Source organism: Carassius auratus, unplaced genomic scaffold (assembly GCF_003368295.1).
Source record: "Carassius auratus strain Wakin unplaced genomic scaffold, ASM336829v1 scaf_tig00216545, whole genome shotgun sequence".
Classification (NCBI taxonomy): domain Eukaryota; kingdom Metazoa; phylum Chordata; class Actinopteri; order Cypriniformes; family Cyprinidae; genus Carassius; species Carassius auratus.
In genome coordinates this window covers 615,052-630,915 of record NW_020528624.1, presented here as the reverse complement: position 1 = coordinate 630,915, position 15,864 = coordinate 615,052, and positions in this window count along the sequence as shown.

Here is a 15,864-nt window from a genome sequence, read left to right as displayed (position 1 = left end):
TATGGCAGCATGCATCCACACATTCAAGTTTGTGCTGAGGAGCCAAGAAGAATCCCGGCATTCAGCACAGTTCACGGTTGTGGGATGAGGGGTGTATCATCTCCGTTCCCTCCTTCAGGGAACAAGAGTTACATACATAATCAAGACATTCACTATCAGTCAGTCATGTTTGACGTTATGTCGACTCTGAAGGTAGGGGTCCTGGTGCAAAGCGCCACTGCCAGAACAGTATTATGAAAGTTGAAGGTGCAGGTGCAAGCAAACGTGTTAGAACAGATGGACCTCAATCCACTACCTACCTAATTCCCTATATGCCAGATCATTTATTAAATATATCAACTTAGCAGGGAAGCCGAAAAAAGGGTTGTTCTGACACTATCACAGTTCTAGGATTCAATAACTGTTTGGGTGAAGAGACACATCCAAATGGGAATGTAAACAGTAAGACTGGTTACAGCACTCTGACAACTGGAGATTATGGAACCTTCAAAGATATTAGGTGTCACCCAGCCCAAAGCTATGCAGATGCCTGCTAGGGAGGCACCATTTGACACTCTGAGTGGAGTGAGCTCTCACCCCCATGGGCCAGGACACACCATGTGCTTCATAAGCCAATTGGAAGGATTGGAAGGAATCGGTGGGAACTTTGGGCACATAACTGGCCTCAAATTAACATGAGAATTATCCCACCCGAACTCAAGGCACGATTCATTGATCAAAAATGCCTGCAGTTCCACAGCCCTGTTTGATGTATGTGAGCGCGCCCAGGAGTGTTGTCTTAAATGACAGGAATTTGAGGTCAACTAATTCAAACATCTCAAAGGGGACTCAAGAGGGAAACGAGAAATTAAACTGGAGTATTTCATCTCCTTGCACCTCTCTCTGATTCCTGCGGAGAGAAAGCAAGGGAAGCATGAAGAAACAGAGCATCCTGCAACCACAATCTCTGGTCACAGACAGATCTCAACACATGAGACCCAGAGATGAAGGAAAAATGCTCTTTTATTGGCAGAACAGGCATCATGGTGATGGATGCCCCCAGTCCCAGATGTTAGTTGCCCCAAAAGAGCAGCATCCATCTTCCATCAGAGTGTCAAGAAAGCTGACTTTGTTGGTGTCCCCATCTCAGCCAGGTTCATTGGCTCTCCTGGACTACCATGGTAGACATCACCTGCCTGAGCGCCCGCATCAGGACTGTTATTGCTCAGAGGGTAAAGTTAGTGACCGGATGAACCAGTGCATCATCTGGGAGCTTGACAGCACTATGCAGTGAGGAGAAGGACTTCCATGTGGGTTGGCCCCAGGGATGTAGTGGAGGCTAAACGCACGTAAACGCCGTTTACGCACATCCCAAAATTCTGAAATAGCATTTACCCACCTCCAAAGTACGTTTATCCACCTCTAAATTGAGTTTATCCACCTCTAAATAGCCTACAGTTCCTATGACATTTTAAATTAAGCTTGTGTCGTTTTAGTTTCATATTGTTAATTATTAGTTTCATAGGTTGTTTGTTGTTAAAGATGAAGTCTTTCATACTGCGCTGCAACTTGTCAGTGTTGACCAATTGCTTGCGGTGTTGCCAGTAGTGGGAAGTTCGGATCATTTCACTGACTCGGATCTTTGAGTCTCGTTCAGCAAAATGAACTAATCTTTTCGGTTCCCGTCTCTATGGGACTGACATGAAAAATAAAAGACTCGTACCTCACCTGTCGATTCAGAACCCATATGTTGTGGAATGCGCATGTGCAGTCAACACAAAATGAACAAATCACTCTCTGAGACAACTTATTAGTCCTGAACCTTGAACCTTTTTTGTGTTCTCTGCTTGATTATTTCGTTTGCTGTAGATGCTGATGCTTCGCAATCTTCTTGTGCCAGTCCTGTCTAGTCCTGTCGTGTCGGACCCTATCCTGCCTTTCGTGCTCCAGTCACAGGTCAGATCTAACGGTGCTCTGGGTTAACCTATTGCTTTGCTCTCTGTCCAGTCCTGCTGGTGCTGATGGGTACTCTGGACAGTTACCGTACCTGCCGCCTGAGTTTATCCAGCTAACGCTAATCTCAACATGCTGCCCGAGCGCTGGCCCGTTTATCTACAAGAACACTCTGTTTGCCCTTTCACGTAAAAGACTGTGTTTACCTTTTGGGTACTGGCTCATCGGCTGCCTTTTGTTGTTATTTCAAAGACTTATTTCTGTTACAACGCTACTCTATTAAAGACGCTTCCTTTTGCATAATCGCTCTTGGGTCCTCATCTTTCCTCACCACAGAATAATCAAGCCAATAATGGACCCAGCGAGTGCAAGCCCGATTCAGACTGCCATTGAGCTGCAAGGAGTCATGATCGGAAGACATCACACGGAGCTAGCCACTGTTCGGCGCGCGGTAGATTCTCTGGCCGTCCAGCTCACGGATTTGTATACGCAGGTTCACCAACTTAAGGCGGGTTCTCCTGCTTCCAGGGGGTTGGAATCCCCAGAGCCCAGAGTCATCAACCCTCCTTGTTATGCCGGTGAGCCCGCACAGTGTCGGTCGTTTCTCACCCAATGTGAACTTGTCTTCTCTCTCCAACCAGTGACCTACGCTAAAGAGCGAGCTCGGGTCGCTTATGTCATCTCGCTCCTGACTTGACGTGCCCGCGAGTGGGGAACTGCCACTTGGGAGGCTAAGGTCGAGTTCATCGCCAGCTTTGACTACTTCAAGGAGGAGATGATTCGGGTGTTTGACCGTTTGGCCCGTGGAGAAGAGGCATCTCGCATCTTGTCCACCCTCCATCAGGGCAGACGCTCTGTCGTGGATTATTCCATTGAGTTTTTGACCACTTGTGGGTGGAATGAGCCGGCGCTCGTGGCACGTTTCCTTGAGGGACTCAGTTCCAACATCAAGGACGAGGTCCTCGCCCATGATCTGCCGACTCGTCTCGACCTCCTCATTGATCTGGCCATACGTACAGAGAAGAGGTTTGATCTCCGCCGCCGCTCCAGGCCCATGGATCTCCCCACTCGTTCCGCCGCTGCACCTATCTCTTCCCCCCAACCTACTCAGCCTGAACCAGAGCCCAAGCGGTTAGGTGGACTACGCATTTCCACCAAGGAGAGGGAACGTCACATTATTCATCGTCTCTGCATGTATTGTGGCGCAACCAACCACTTCGTGACATCATGTCCAGGAAAGGGCAAGCGCTCGTCAGTCGGTGAGGGATTACTGGCGAGCGCTACTTCAATCTCTCCTTCAGGATCGCGCACTGTCATTCCCGTTACCATGCAGTGGTCTGGTTTGTCAGTCCCTTGTAATGCCTTAATAGACTCTGGGACTGAGGGGAATTTCCTAGATGAGTCCTGGGCCCGCAAGCAAGGTGTCCCTTTGAGGGAGCGGGAGGAGGCCACTCCCCTTGTTGCCCTAGATGGAAGTCCCCTACCCAGGGTTCATTTTCAGTCTGCTCCTTTATCTCTCACTGTCTCTGGTAATCATCACGAAACCCTTTACTTTTTAATTTTCCACTCCCCCTTTGCTCCTTTAGTTTTAGGACATCCCTGGTTAGTTAAACACAATCCTCACATTAACTGGTCTAATAATAACATCCTCTCTTGGAACCTGTCTTGTCATGTCGAATGTTTATGTCTGCTAATCCCCCTGTTTCCTCTGTTTCTGTGTTTCAGGAGGAGCCGGGTGATTTGACCGGAGTGCCGGAGGAATATCATGACTTGAGGGCGTTTTTCAGCCTCACCGGCCGTACGATTATAGAACTTTTACCCGGGACCACACCCCCTCGCGGTAGATTGTTCTCTCTATCCGCGCCCGAACGAAAGGCATTATCAATCAATCAATCACCTTTATTTATATAGTGCTTTAAACAAAATACATTGCGCCAAAGCACTGAACAACATTCATTTTGAAAACAGTGTCTCAATAATGCAAAATGATAGTTAAAGGCAGTTCATCATTGAATTCAGTGATGTCATCTCTGTTCAGTTGAAATAGTGTCTGTTTTAATTTGCAATCAAGTCAATGATATCGCTGTAGATGAAGTGACCCCAACTAAGCAAGCCAGAGGCGACAGCGGCAAGGAACCGAAACTCCATCGGTGACAGAATGGAGAAAAAAACCTTGGGAGAAACCAGGCTCAGTTGGGGGGGCCAGTTCTCCTCTGACCAGACGAAACCAGTAGTTCAATTCCAGGCTGCAGCAAAGTCAGATTGTGCAGAAGAATCATCTGTTTCCTGTGGTCTTGTCCTGGTGCTCCTCTGAGACAAGGTCTTTACAGAGGATCTGTATCTGGGGCTCTAGTTGTCCTGGTCTCCGCTGTCTTTCAGGGCAGTAGAGGTCCTTTCTAGGTGCTGATCCACCATCTGGTCTGGATACGTACTGGATCCGGGTGACTGCAGTGACCCTCTGATCTGGACACAGACTGGATCTGGTGGCCACGGTGACCTCGGAACAAGAGAGAAACAGACAAATATTAGCGTAGATGCCATTCTTCTAATGATGTAGAAAGTACGGTGTTATGTGAAGTGTTCCGGTTCCAGTTTACCTAATTAATGCAGCCTAAAAATCCTTTAACAGATTTGGATATTAAAAGCATATTAGTATGTTATGTGTATGCCAGGTTAAAGAGATGGGTCTTTAATCTAGATTTAAACTGCAAGAGTGTGTCTGCCTCCCGAACAATGTTAGGTAGGTTATTCCAGAGTTTAGGCGCCAAATAGGAAAAGGATCTGCCGCCCGCAGTTGATTTTGATATTCTAGGTATTATCAATTTGCCTGAGTTTTGAGAACGTAGCGGACGTAGAGGAGTATAATGTAAAAGGAGCTCATTCAAATACTGAGGTGCTAAACCATTCAGGGCTTTATAAGTAATAAGCAATATTTTAAAATCTATACGATGTTTGATAGGGAGCCAGTGCAGTGTGGACAGGACCGGGCTAATATGGTCATACTTCCTGGTTCTAGTAAGAACTCTTGCTGCTGCATTTAATGAAGGCATTAGAGGAATATCTGTCCGAGTCTCTTAACACCGGTACCATAGTCCCTTCCATCTCGCCAGCCGGGGCAGGGTTTTTCTTTGTTAAGAAAAAAGATGGGTCTTTACGTCCCTGTATCGATTATTGTGGGCTTAATGACGTGACCGTCAAGAATTGCTACCCCTTACCGCTCATGTCATCCGCTTTTGATTTGCTTCAGGGGGCTAGAGTTTTCACCAAGTTGGATCTTCGCAATGCGTACCATCTCATTCGTATAAGGGAAGGGGATGAATGGAAGACTGCGTTTAATACACTGTTAGGGCACTTCGAATATCGGGTGCTTCCGTTCGGGCTCGTGAACGCCCCAGCTGTTTTCCAGACGTTAATCAATGACGTTCTTAGAGACATGCTTAATATCTTTGTGTTTGTGTATCTTGACGATATATCGATTTTCTCTCCATCTCTCGAGGTACACGTACAGCAGGTGCGTCAAGTCCTTCAATGCCTACTTGAGAATCGCCTGTTTGTAAAGGCTGAGAAATGCACTTTTCACGTGCCCAGCGTCACCTTCCTCGGTTCCGTGATCTCCGCAGATGGCGTTAGTATGGACCCTGCTAAGGTTCGGGCGGTTTCCGATTGGCCAATCCCTGACTCTCGTGTCGTGCTCCAACGGTTTTTGGGGTTTTCAAATTTTTATCGACGTTTTATACGTAGCTTCAGTCAAGTAGCGGCTCCTCTTACAGCTTTAACGTCAGTCAAGTCATGTTTTAGGTGGTCAGAGTCAGAGTCCGCTCTGAAGGCATTTGATCACTTAAAGTCTCTCTTTATCTCAGCTCCTATTCTCATGACCCCTGATAGCTCTAAACAATTCACTGTTGAGGTCGACGCGTCAGAGGTAGGGGTGGGAGCCATCCTCTCCCACCGCTCATCCGACAATAAGTTGCACCTCTGTGCCTTTTTTTCCCACCGTCTCTCGCCTGCGGAACGCAACTATGACTTAGGCAATCGTGAGCTGCTGGACATACGTTTGGCCTTGGGAGAGTGGCGTCATTGGTTAGAGGGTGCTTCCTTACCATTTATTGTGTGGACAGATCACCGTAACCTAGAGTACATTCGCTCCGCTAAGCGGCTTAACGTACGTCAGGCTCGCTGGGCTCTATTTTTCGCCCGTTTCGATTTCTCGATCTCATATCGCCCTGGGTCTAAGAACGTGAAGGCCGATGCTCTCTCTCGCCTCTTTGATTCCTCAGACTCACCCTCCACCTCCGAGAGAATAATCTCTCCATCTCGTGTTGTTGGTGCGGTGGTCTGGGGAATAGAGAGGGTAGTTAAATGCGCCCTGTCTCACTCTGTCGCTCCGCGTAATGTCCCTAGGAACCTCCTTTTTGTTCCCGTTTCGGCATGCTTAGCAGTTCTTCAGTGGGCTCATTCCTCCAAATTAACCGCCCATCCCGGCGTTCGGGGCACACTCTCCACTATTCGCCAGCGCTTCTGGTGGCCTATTCTTGACCGTGACTAGCAACGTTTCATTGCGTCATGTACGGTCTGCGCACAGACCAAATCTAGCAGTTCTCTGCCGGTGGGTAAGACCACTACCCACTCCGTCCCGGCCCTGGTCTCACATAGCCCTTGATTTTATTACTGGCTTACCCCCGTCAGCAGGTAATACTGTCATTCTGACTATAGTGGATCGATTTTCTAAGGCCGTGCACTTTATCCCCCTTCCTAAACTTCCTTTGGCCAAGGAGATGGATCAGGTCTTTAAGATACACGGTCTCCCCTCTGACGTCGTTTCAGACTCCAGTGTCCCTTCAGTGACTGCGTTCATCAATCGCTGTAAGCGCACCTGGAGAATAGTTAGATCCGCGCTTTGTCACACCAAGTCCCGTACTCGAAAGTACGCCAATAAGCATCGTATCAGAGGGCCTAAGTATCATTTTGGTCAGAAAGTGTGGCTATCCACCCAAAATGTATCTCTCCTGACTCCCTCCCGCAAGCTGGCCCCCCGCTTTATCGGACCTTATCAGGTTTCTAAGATCGTTAGTCCTGTCGCGGTCAAACTAAAACTCCTTCTCAATCTGCGTCGCATCCATCCCGTTTTTCATATTTCATGCATTAAACCGTTCATATGCGCGCCTGCTCCCACCCCCCCGTCTGTCCCCATTCGTGTCGAGGATGCCCCCGTTTACACAGTGCGTAAACTCCTGGATATGCGCCGTCGTGGTCGGGGCCTCCAGTTTCTCGTTGACTGGGAGGGTTACGGTCCTGAGGAGAGAAGTTGGATCCCCTCCTGGGACGTGCTGGACCGCTCTCTCATCGATGATTTCCTCCGACTCGCCAGGTTCCTCCCTTGGGAGTGCCAGGGGGCGCTCCTTAGGGGAGGGGCACTGTCATGGATTCGGTTTTCCTTCTCTCCTCCCCCCCTGCTGTTTTTCTTCGCTACACTCACACTCCTCTTCAGCTGTTTCTCATAATCTCTCCTCTGTCTTGCTAATAGATTCACACCTGTTCTCGCTTCTCCCTAATCACCCTGGCTATTTCTAAGTCCCCTTTTTTGTGTTCTCTGCTTGATTATTTTGTTTGCTGTAGATGCCGATGCTTCGCAATCTTCTTGTGCCAGTCCTGTCTAGTCCTGTCGTGTCGGACCCTATCCTGCCTTTCGTGCTCCAGTCACAGGTCAGATCTAACGGTGCTCTGGGTTAACCTATTGCTCTGCTCTCTGTCCAGTCTTGCTGGTGCTGACGGGTACTCTGGACAGTTACCGTACCTGCCACCTGAGTTTATCCAGCTAACGCTAATCTCAACACGCTGCCCGAGCGCCAGCCCGTTTATCTACAAGAACTCTCTGTTTGCCCTTTCACGTAAAAGACTGTGTTTACCTTTTGGGTTCCGGCTCATCGGCTGCCTTTTGTTGTTATTTCAAAGACTTATTTCTGTTACAACGCTACTCTATTAAAGACGCTTCCTTTTGCATAATCGCTCTTGGGTCCTCATCTTTCCTCACCACAGACTGCATCAAATTTCAAAAATGGATATCAGGCAATTAATAATAATAATAGTTCAAAGATTTTCATTTTGTCTTCTCAATGATTAAAATCCAGACAGTTTTCTTCAATATGAAATAAAATGCAATAAAACATGCATGGAAACAAATGAAATGTGGGTACGGAATTTGTCACAACGCACACTCACGGAAACCGAAAAAATAATTTTAACACGAGGTTTAAACTTTGCCATTACGCCAAAAAATATACCACACGAGGAGTACATATTAGCAACAGAATTGGCATGTCAAAAAATCCAAGACCAGGGACAAAAATATGAGCTACGCAACACCATAGCAGGCATTTTAAAAAACGCAATTACCAACAAGCAACATCCCAAAAGAGGAAAGAAAAGCAATAACCGCACTCAAAAAGGATAAAACTATCACCATCATACCAGCGGACAAAGGACGTACAACAGTTGTCATGGACACGGACACATATGAAAAACAGATGGAAGCAATGCTAAAAGGCAACAATGCATATGAAATACTAAAGAAGGACCCTACTGAAGAAAAGAAATAAACATTAAAAGCACTTCTCAAACCACTACTAGAAAACAGAAAAATAACAAAGGAAGCATATGACAATCTAATTCCCACCGCAAACATTATGCAACGAATCTATGGAACACCAAAAATACACAAAAATGGCATCCCATTACGCCCAATAGTAGACAGTATCGGCTCGGTCACTTACAACTTATCAAAAGCATTAGTGGAAATTATAAAACCACTCCTCGGCCTAACAGAGCATCACTGTCAAAACTCAAAACAACTAGTGAAAGAACTCAACAACATGAAAATAGAATCAGATGAAATTTTAATTTCACACGATGTCATATCACTTTTCACAAAGACCCCCGTGGATGTAACAATTCACATCGTACAAGAACGCCTCCGGAAAGACAGGACACTTAAAAGACGCACAAACCTCACAGTCGATGATATAACTGAACTACTGAGCTTCGTCACAAAATCCACATATTTCCAATATAGAGGGACCATATTCAGACAAAAAGAGGGATTCGCCATGGGGGACCCACTATCAGCCATAATGAGTAGTTTTTCATGGAGGACTTGGAAACTACTGCCATAGCCACAGCACCATCGCACTGCAGACCAACCCTCTGGAAACGTTATGTAGACGACATACTGGAAAAAATAAAAAACGGACATACACAGGAACTCACTGACCACCTAAACAGTATTGACCCCACCGGAAACATAAAATTCACACGAGGAAGAATGCAACAAGACCATAGCTTTTTTAGATTTAAAGATCCACCACAGAGATGATGACAGCATCAAAATAACAGTCTACAGGAAACCAACACACACTGACCAATATCTACTTTGGACATCTGAACATCCCATGGCGCATAAATTATCAGTAGTGAGAACACTTTATGAACGGACTAGTTTCATCACGGAGGAAAAAGACAGACAGAAAGAGGAAAAACATATCAGACATGCACTTGCATGCTGCAAATATCCGAAATGGGCCATAAACAAAGGAAAAGAACAAGTCGCAAACAAGCAAACAAAATCAAAAACAAAACCCAAATCGAAACCAGAAACCGGCACCAAGGACATAGTAACACTACCATATATCAGAGGCATAACAGAACCATTACAGCGGGCAATGAGAAAATACAACATAAACACAGTAGTAAAACCATACATAAAGTTAAGGCAGTTACTGGTACACCCCAAGGAAAAAATAGAGCAAGACAAAAAATGTAATGTCATATACGAGATACCATGCAAATCATGCAATAAAACATACGTAGGAGAAACAGGCAGGTCATTCAACACAAGAAAGAAAGAACATCAGAAAGAATGTGAAAAAGAAACAACAGGACGACTAACTAGAACTCAAAAGGAAAAAGCGCAACAGGAACAACTAAAGTCAGCTATATCAGATCATTGCAAACGAAACAACCACATTATGGACTGGGACAACGGACACATTATCAGATCAGAACCAAACAGATACAGAAGATGGATAAAGGAGGCAATTGAAATCAGGAAGCGGGCCAAGGATACCATCAACCGGGACGAGGGAGCCTACATGCTCTCACACACATGGAACACCATCCTCCAGAGACCATCGAGCAACGGGGGGGCAGGGCGTGGCCAGCCCGGCGGAACTGTCATGTCCGCCGGGTTGGCCACACCCAGAAAATAACAGCTGATAAACGACACGTCACAGCTGTCAGATGACGCTTCTGAGGAAGACTGCAGGTTGCAGTCGAAACATGTCAAGGTAAAGAAAAAAGTTTTTTTCTCCACCTGAACGTTTTTTGTCTTTCTAGAAGAAAACTGTCTGGTTTTTAATAATAATAATGATAACGTTCGTTATTTTGAATAGAAATCATCACTCATTCAGCAGCCATTCCTCTCATCTCCGGTTTATTTGTGTTCGTATACATACAATATCCACGATCCACCAGGGCTATAGTCCAATGGTACGCACATTTGAAGAGATAATAATTTTATGACATGTTTTGTAAAATATTTCGTCATACAGAATAACATTTCTATTTATTTTAAACTTATTTATGCAATTTGAAGAGCTAAAACAGCTAACAGAGCTAGCGATTACTCTCCTCTTATTCATTCGCGTCAGCTATGATCAGTGTTGGGGAAAGTTACTTTTAAAAGTAATGCGTTACAATATTTAGTTACTCCCCAAAAAAGTAACTAATTGCGTTACTTAGTTACGTTTTATGGAAAGTAATTACGTTACTTTTGTGTTACTTTTCAGTTACTTTTTCTTACCTGGCTGAGGCTTGATCTCTCTCAGGACTTATAGGTGTTTTTTTTTTTTGACTGAGAAGTCATTGTACTAGTGTTTAAAGCCGTAATATATTCAACAACAGCCTATAAAAGTCAAGCACCTTCATTTTCTTTTAAAAGCACATAGGCTATATATTGAATAATAATATAGAATAATATTATATTCGGAGAACTTCCTGATCCCATAGCTATGAATGCTATATAAAAGATCAATAAACATTACAGATTATGGAAAGTAATGTGTTTTTTTACTTTTGTAATTATTGTGTGGGTAGAGTAAACTATATAAAGTGAATTCACTATCCATTGTAATAATAAGGAGTGTAATGCTTGTTGCCATTATGAAATAAGTTATATCAGGGTAAATGACATATCTTAAACATTTAAAATGTTTTATTAACTTATTAGAGGACAATAAGAGAACAAACATCACCACCAATTAAACAGATCTGTCATTGTCAGCTTTCTACTGTGTCCTCAAAACAAAATTATTTTATGCAAAAAAAAAAGTCCAGATCACTTCTGCAATACAATGCAAAAAAATGGATAGTCAATGTAATGTTAGAGTATTATCTTAATAAGAGTTCACTACTTCATCTGGGTTTTATTTTCAAAGTAACGATTGTAGTGCAGCAGGAGTAGTTTCTCAAAACGCTGGTCTGTGAGACGGTTCCTTTTTGGGGTGAGGATGAGACTTCCAATACTTAACAGCCTCTCAACTGGTGCACTGGAAGGTGTTGCTTTGTTGGCTTTTAAGAAGACCTTCAAAATCCTGGGGAAATCATGTAAATTTTCCATATTTGCTGATTTCAGGTATTCACATATCTCCACGTCCACAGTAATTGCTTGGTGGTCATGTTGATTCTCTGCTTTCAGGAGACTGCAGTGGCTCTTTCTGTGGTATCTCAATAGTGAGAGCACGATACTGTGCTGTCAGAATCATCTTGATGTTGTCTTTTCTTGTTTCATCCCTCAGCCACCGCAGCTTGAATTTTGGCAGGGTTACCGCAGCAATCAAAGCTTCATCGCTGTCAAGGATGGAGCTAAACCGTGTCTTGATAGCCTGCAAGAGAATTTTAGATAGGTTACATAGTTAATAGACTAATAGACATTAATTCATACCAGAATAATACCAGGAAAAAATAGAGTTAAAAGCAGTATTAAACTTAACAACCCGCAAACATATTGACTTGAAAGCACTGACACACACTATTCTATGAGAACTGAACTGAGCTGAATGATGACATCACTGTTTCTTCCAGAACTGCTTTATAGCTACAGTGTATTGAACTCATTTCATAGTTTATGAACTACACTATTATGCTGAACCAAACAAAATAAACACTGAACTGATTTGAACTGTCTAATGACTGTTTACTATTTTCTTTTTAGAGCTGCTTTGCAGCTAAATTGAATTCTGTTTGCATTATTGAATCATTATTTCCTGTTATCCCTGTAAATCTGCTTTGAAACAATCTATACTGTATAAAGTGCTATACAAATAAAAGTGACTTGACATCAAATAAAACATTAAAATAATAATAATAATAAGACCATATTGAACAGAATTACCTGAACTATGAGGTCTGAGAGGTCAGCCATCATATGAGAGAGGCCCTCTTTCAGTGCCAAGATTTTTGTCATCAAGATTTCAAGGGTAGGTTGAAGGGTGCCATAGAAACATTGATCTTCACCTTGAAGTATATCCAGTGCCATACAGACAGGCTTCAGAACCTTGCAGTATTCTTTAATGAACTGATACTCTCTCTCTGTAATGCATCTGATGTTCAGGCGAGTGCAAAGTTGATTGAGGTCCGCTAAGGTATATGATAAGTGCATCATAAAACGAGTTCCAACTTGTAGTTGAAGGGACCAGCAACTTTCTTTTGCTAAATTCTTCCAGGCTCTCTGATGCCACAGTTGATCGACTTACTTTTGACCACAAGGCTGAACATTTTCCAGTTGCACTTCTGTACCATGCTTTGCAATCTGCCTTCGCCGTCAAAAATGTAAGTATGTCGTTCAAGCATATAAGGTTAAGGGTGTGCGATGCACACCGGTGATGTGGAGGGAGAACATACCGCTCGCTGGACTCACTGTCATCTCGTAAAACTGCGTGCAAGTCCGTAAATATGACCTCGTCTTCATCGTTCTCTGTTTCATTATCATCATCAGTTTGAAACATTCTGAAAGCTTTGACAAAGTTCGAGCCATTGTCAGTGACCGTGGCAGTTATCTTACCACAAAGATCATTTGAGCTGTGAATTTGCTCTAACTCCGCTGCGATGGTATCGTCGTGTGTCTCCCACGAAATCGTCTGCAGGCGATTGCAGCTTTTTTCCGATGCAGAGTAGCAGGATCTATCCAGTGTACTGTAATTCCCAGGAAACTTTTATTCTGAGCAGTCCATAGATCTGCAGTGGTTGAAACATATTCCAAGTCGCCAAAAGTTTTCTTTAGTTCGGTCTCCATTTCCATATATGCATTATCCAAAAAGCTTGCAAAGGTTTTACGATCGGGCAGCACGCCTCCCGGCCTTTTCCCTGTCACAGAGACTTTGCTGATGATATTTCTAAATGTGGGCACCTCCACAGTGGACAGCGGCTGCATCTCCTCAACAATAAAAGCAGCAAGCAATTTGTTGAGTTCAGTGGAACTAATTGTTTTACCTGGTGATGATGAACTGAAATCAAGCTTTTGTTGTTTAGCTTGAGGCGGGGTGGAGGTATCATTCGGTGCTCTCTCTTCCAATTCTGTAGTGCTGTGCTTTGCATGCAGATGTTTTTTTAAAATTTGAGGTGGTGTTTTTTGCAGTTGACAAGAGCTTTTCACCAACACATATTTTACACTTTACGATTATTCCCTTCTCCTTTTCTTCGACGATTTCAAAATAATGAGAATACTTGCATCGCAGTAATGTAACGCTCTGGCCTGCCATCTCCGTTCCTGACTAGAGTTTGTTCCCGCGAAGGGCGCGCACGTATCAGTGTTCTATGTGACTACGTTCGTTTTAATTCAGTAATTTTTTCTTCTTTTTTTATGCAAATTAATTAAACTGAAAAGTAACTCGCATTACATTTTTAAAAAAGTAACTCAAATATTAATGTGTAAATTTATAAAGTAATGCATTACTTTACTCTTTACTCCAGAAAAGTAATATTATTACGTAACGCATGTTACTTGTAACGCGTTACCCCCAACACTGGCTATGACATCAGTGCAATATCATTAGTTTGTAAAGCTGTCAATCATCTCACGTGAACCACGTAACCAAAAGGATGTCCTTCTGCAATGAAGCTGTCTGTGTCATTGCAGTCTGCTTGTTAAATGTGAATATGTTCTAGTGTCTTCTCTCCTCTGTGACAGACAACTGAATATCTTTGAGTTGTGGACAAGACAAGACATTTGAGGACCATTCCTGGGCATTTGGGGAAACACTGATCACATTTTTCTGACAAATTATAGACAAACAACTAACTGATTAATTGAGAAAATATTCAACAGATTAATCGACTATGAAAATAATCTCAAATCCCTAATCATGACGTACGTTAAGTGCATTGCATTGGAACCCCTGGATATAAGCCTATTCCTCTTTAAAAAAATAGTTCTCTCTGTTTTTTCATTTAGTAAACTTTATAGATTTCAACCTTATTATTCATTCTTATATTATACCTTCTTGAGTCTCTTTAACAGCTCTACAAATGTCTGCTATCGAGGCACCCTGAGCTAGTGCCCAGGATGGTGTGACACCCCTAGTGGAGTGAGCATACAGCCTGAGACTGCAAGGCATACCTTCTTCATAGGCCAAGGTGATGGCATCCACTATCCAGTGGGCCATCCTCTGCTTGGAGACATCCTTCCCCTTCTGCTGTCCTCTGTAACAGACAAAGAGCTGATCTGAGTTCCTAAAGCTATGAGATTTATCCATGTACTGTCGCAATGCGCATACAGCAGAGAGCAAAGCTAGTGCTGGGTCTTCCTTCTCCAGGATACCGTTTGCAGGTTCACTATTTGGTCCCTAGGAACCTTGGGCACGTAGAAGGGCTGGGGTCAGCTGGCCCAAACACAAAGCATGATCATTGACTGAATATGCCTGCAGGTCCCCCATCTTCTTGATTGAGGCCAATGCAGTCAGGAGTAGGGTTTTCATAGGAAGTAACTCGACTCCAAAGGCTCGAATGGGGCAGTTAGTAATGCTCTTAGCATAAAAATTCCAAAACCCAATAGGGTAAACCCTAGTAGGATTTAACCTCCTGGCTCCCCTAAGGAAGCTGATGACAAGATTATGCTTCCTTAGGGGAGCCAGGCGGTTAAATCCTACTAGGCCTCCCTCCCTGCTCTGAAGAGAGAACTGAAGATGAACACCGAGGCGAGCCAGATAACGAATGAAAGATTGACTCGTTCTCATTCTTTGGATCACCGTTTTTTCCGCGAACTGGTTCTTTCTGACAGTTCAATTCAATAAACCGGTTGAAGAAAACGATTCACCGGTTCTTTTGTGCTCGACGTAATGACCTTCGGTTTACCCACGGTCATAACATAAGCACAGAATCAGTTCAGAATCAGTCACCAAAAGAACCAGTTCGGTTCAGACGCGCTGTGTGTCAGTCTGCTTCAGAAACCGACAGTATACCATCCGACAGTATACCATCCAACAGAAACGGTTCTTGACTCGAGAACAAGTCAATCATTCGTTCGTTATCTGGCTCGGCTCTGTGTTTTTCTTCAGTTCTCTCTTCACAGCAGTTCAGTCAGTGTACTGTTTGAGTAAATGAATAACTCCGGGATATTGGTTTGTTTTAACTCAGAGGGAGTGTCAGCCACATTAAAAAAGTTAACAGCTTAAGTCATTTGTGGATTATTGCTTACTGGAGATGGGAACAGTTTCAAATGATTCATTTCGATTTGGGGAACTGGTTCAAGAAGATCCAGTTACTTCGAGTGATTCGTTTGCGAACTGGATATCACTACACAGCAGTGAACGTGCTTACAACAGACCCGGAAGGGAAAGCAATGCTGAATAAAGTCGTTCGTTTTTGTTATTTTTGAAACCAAAT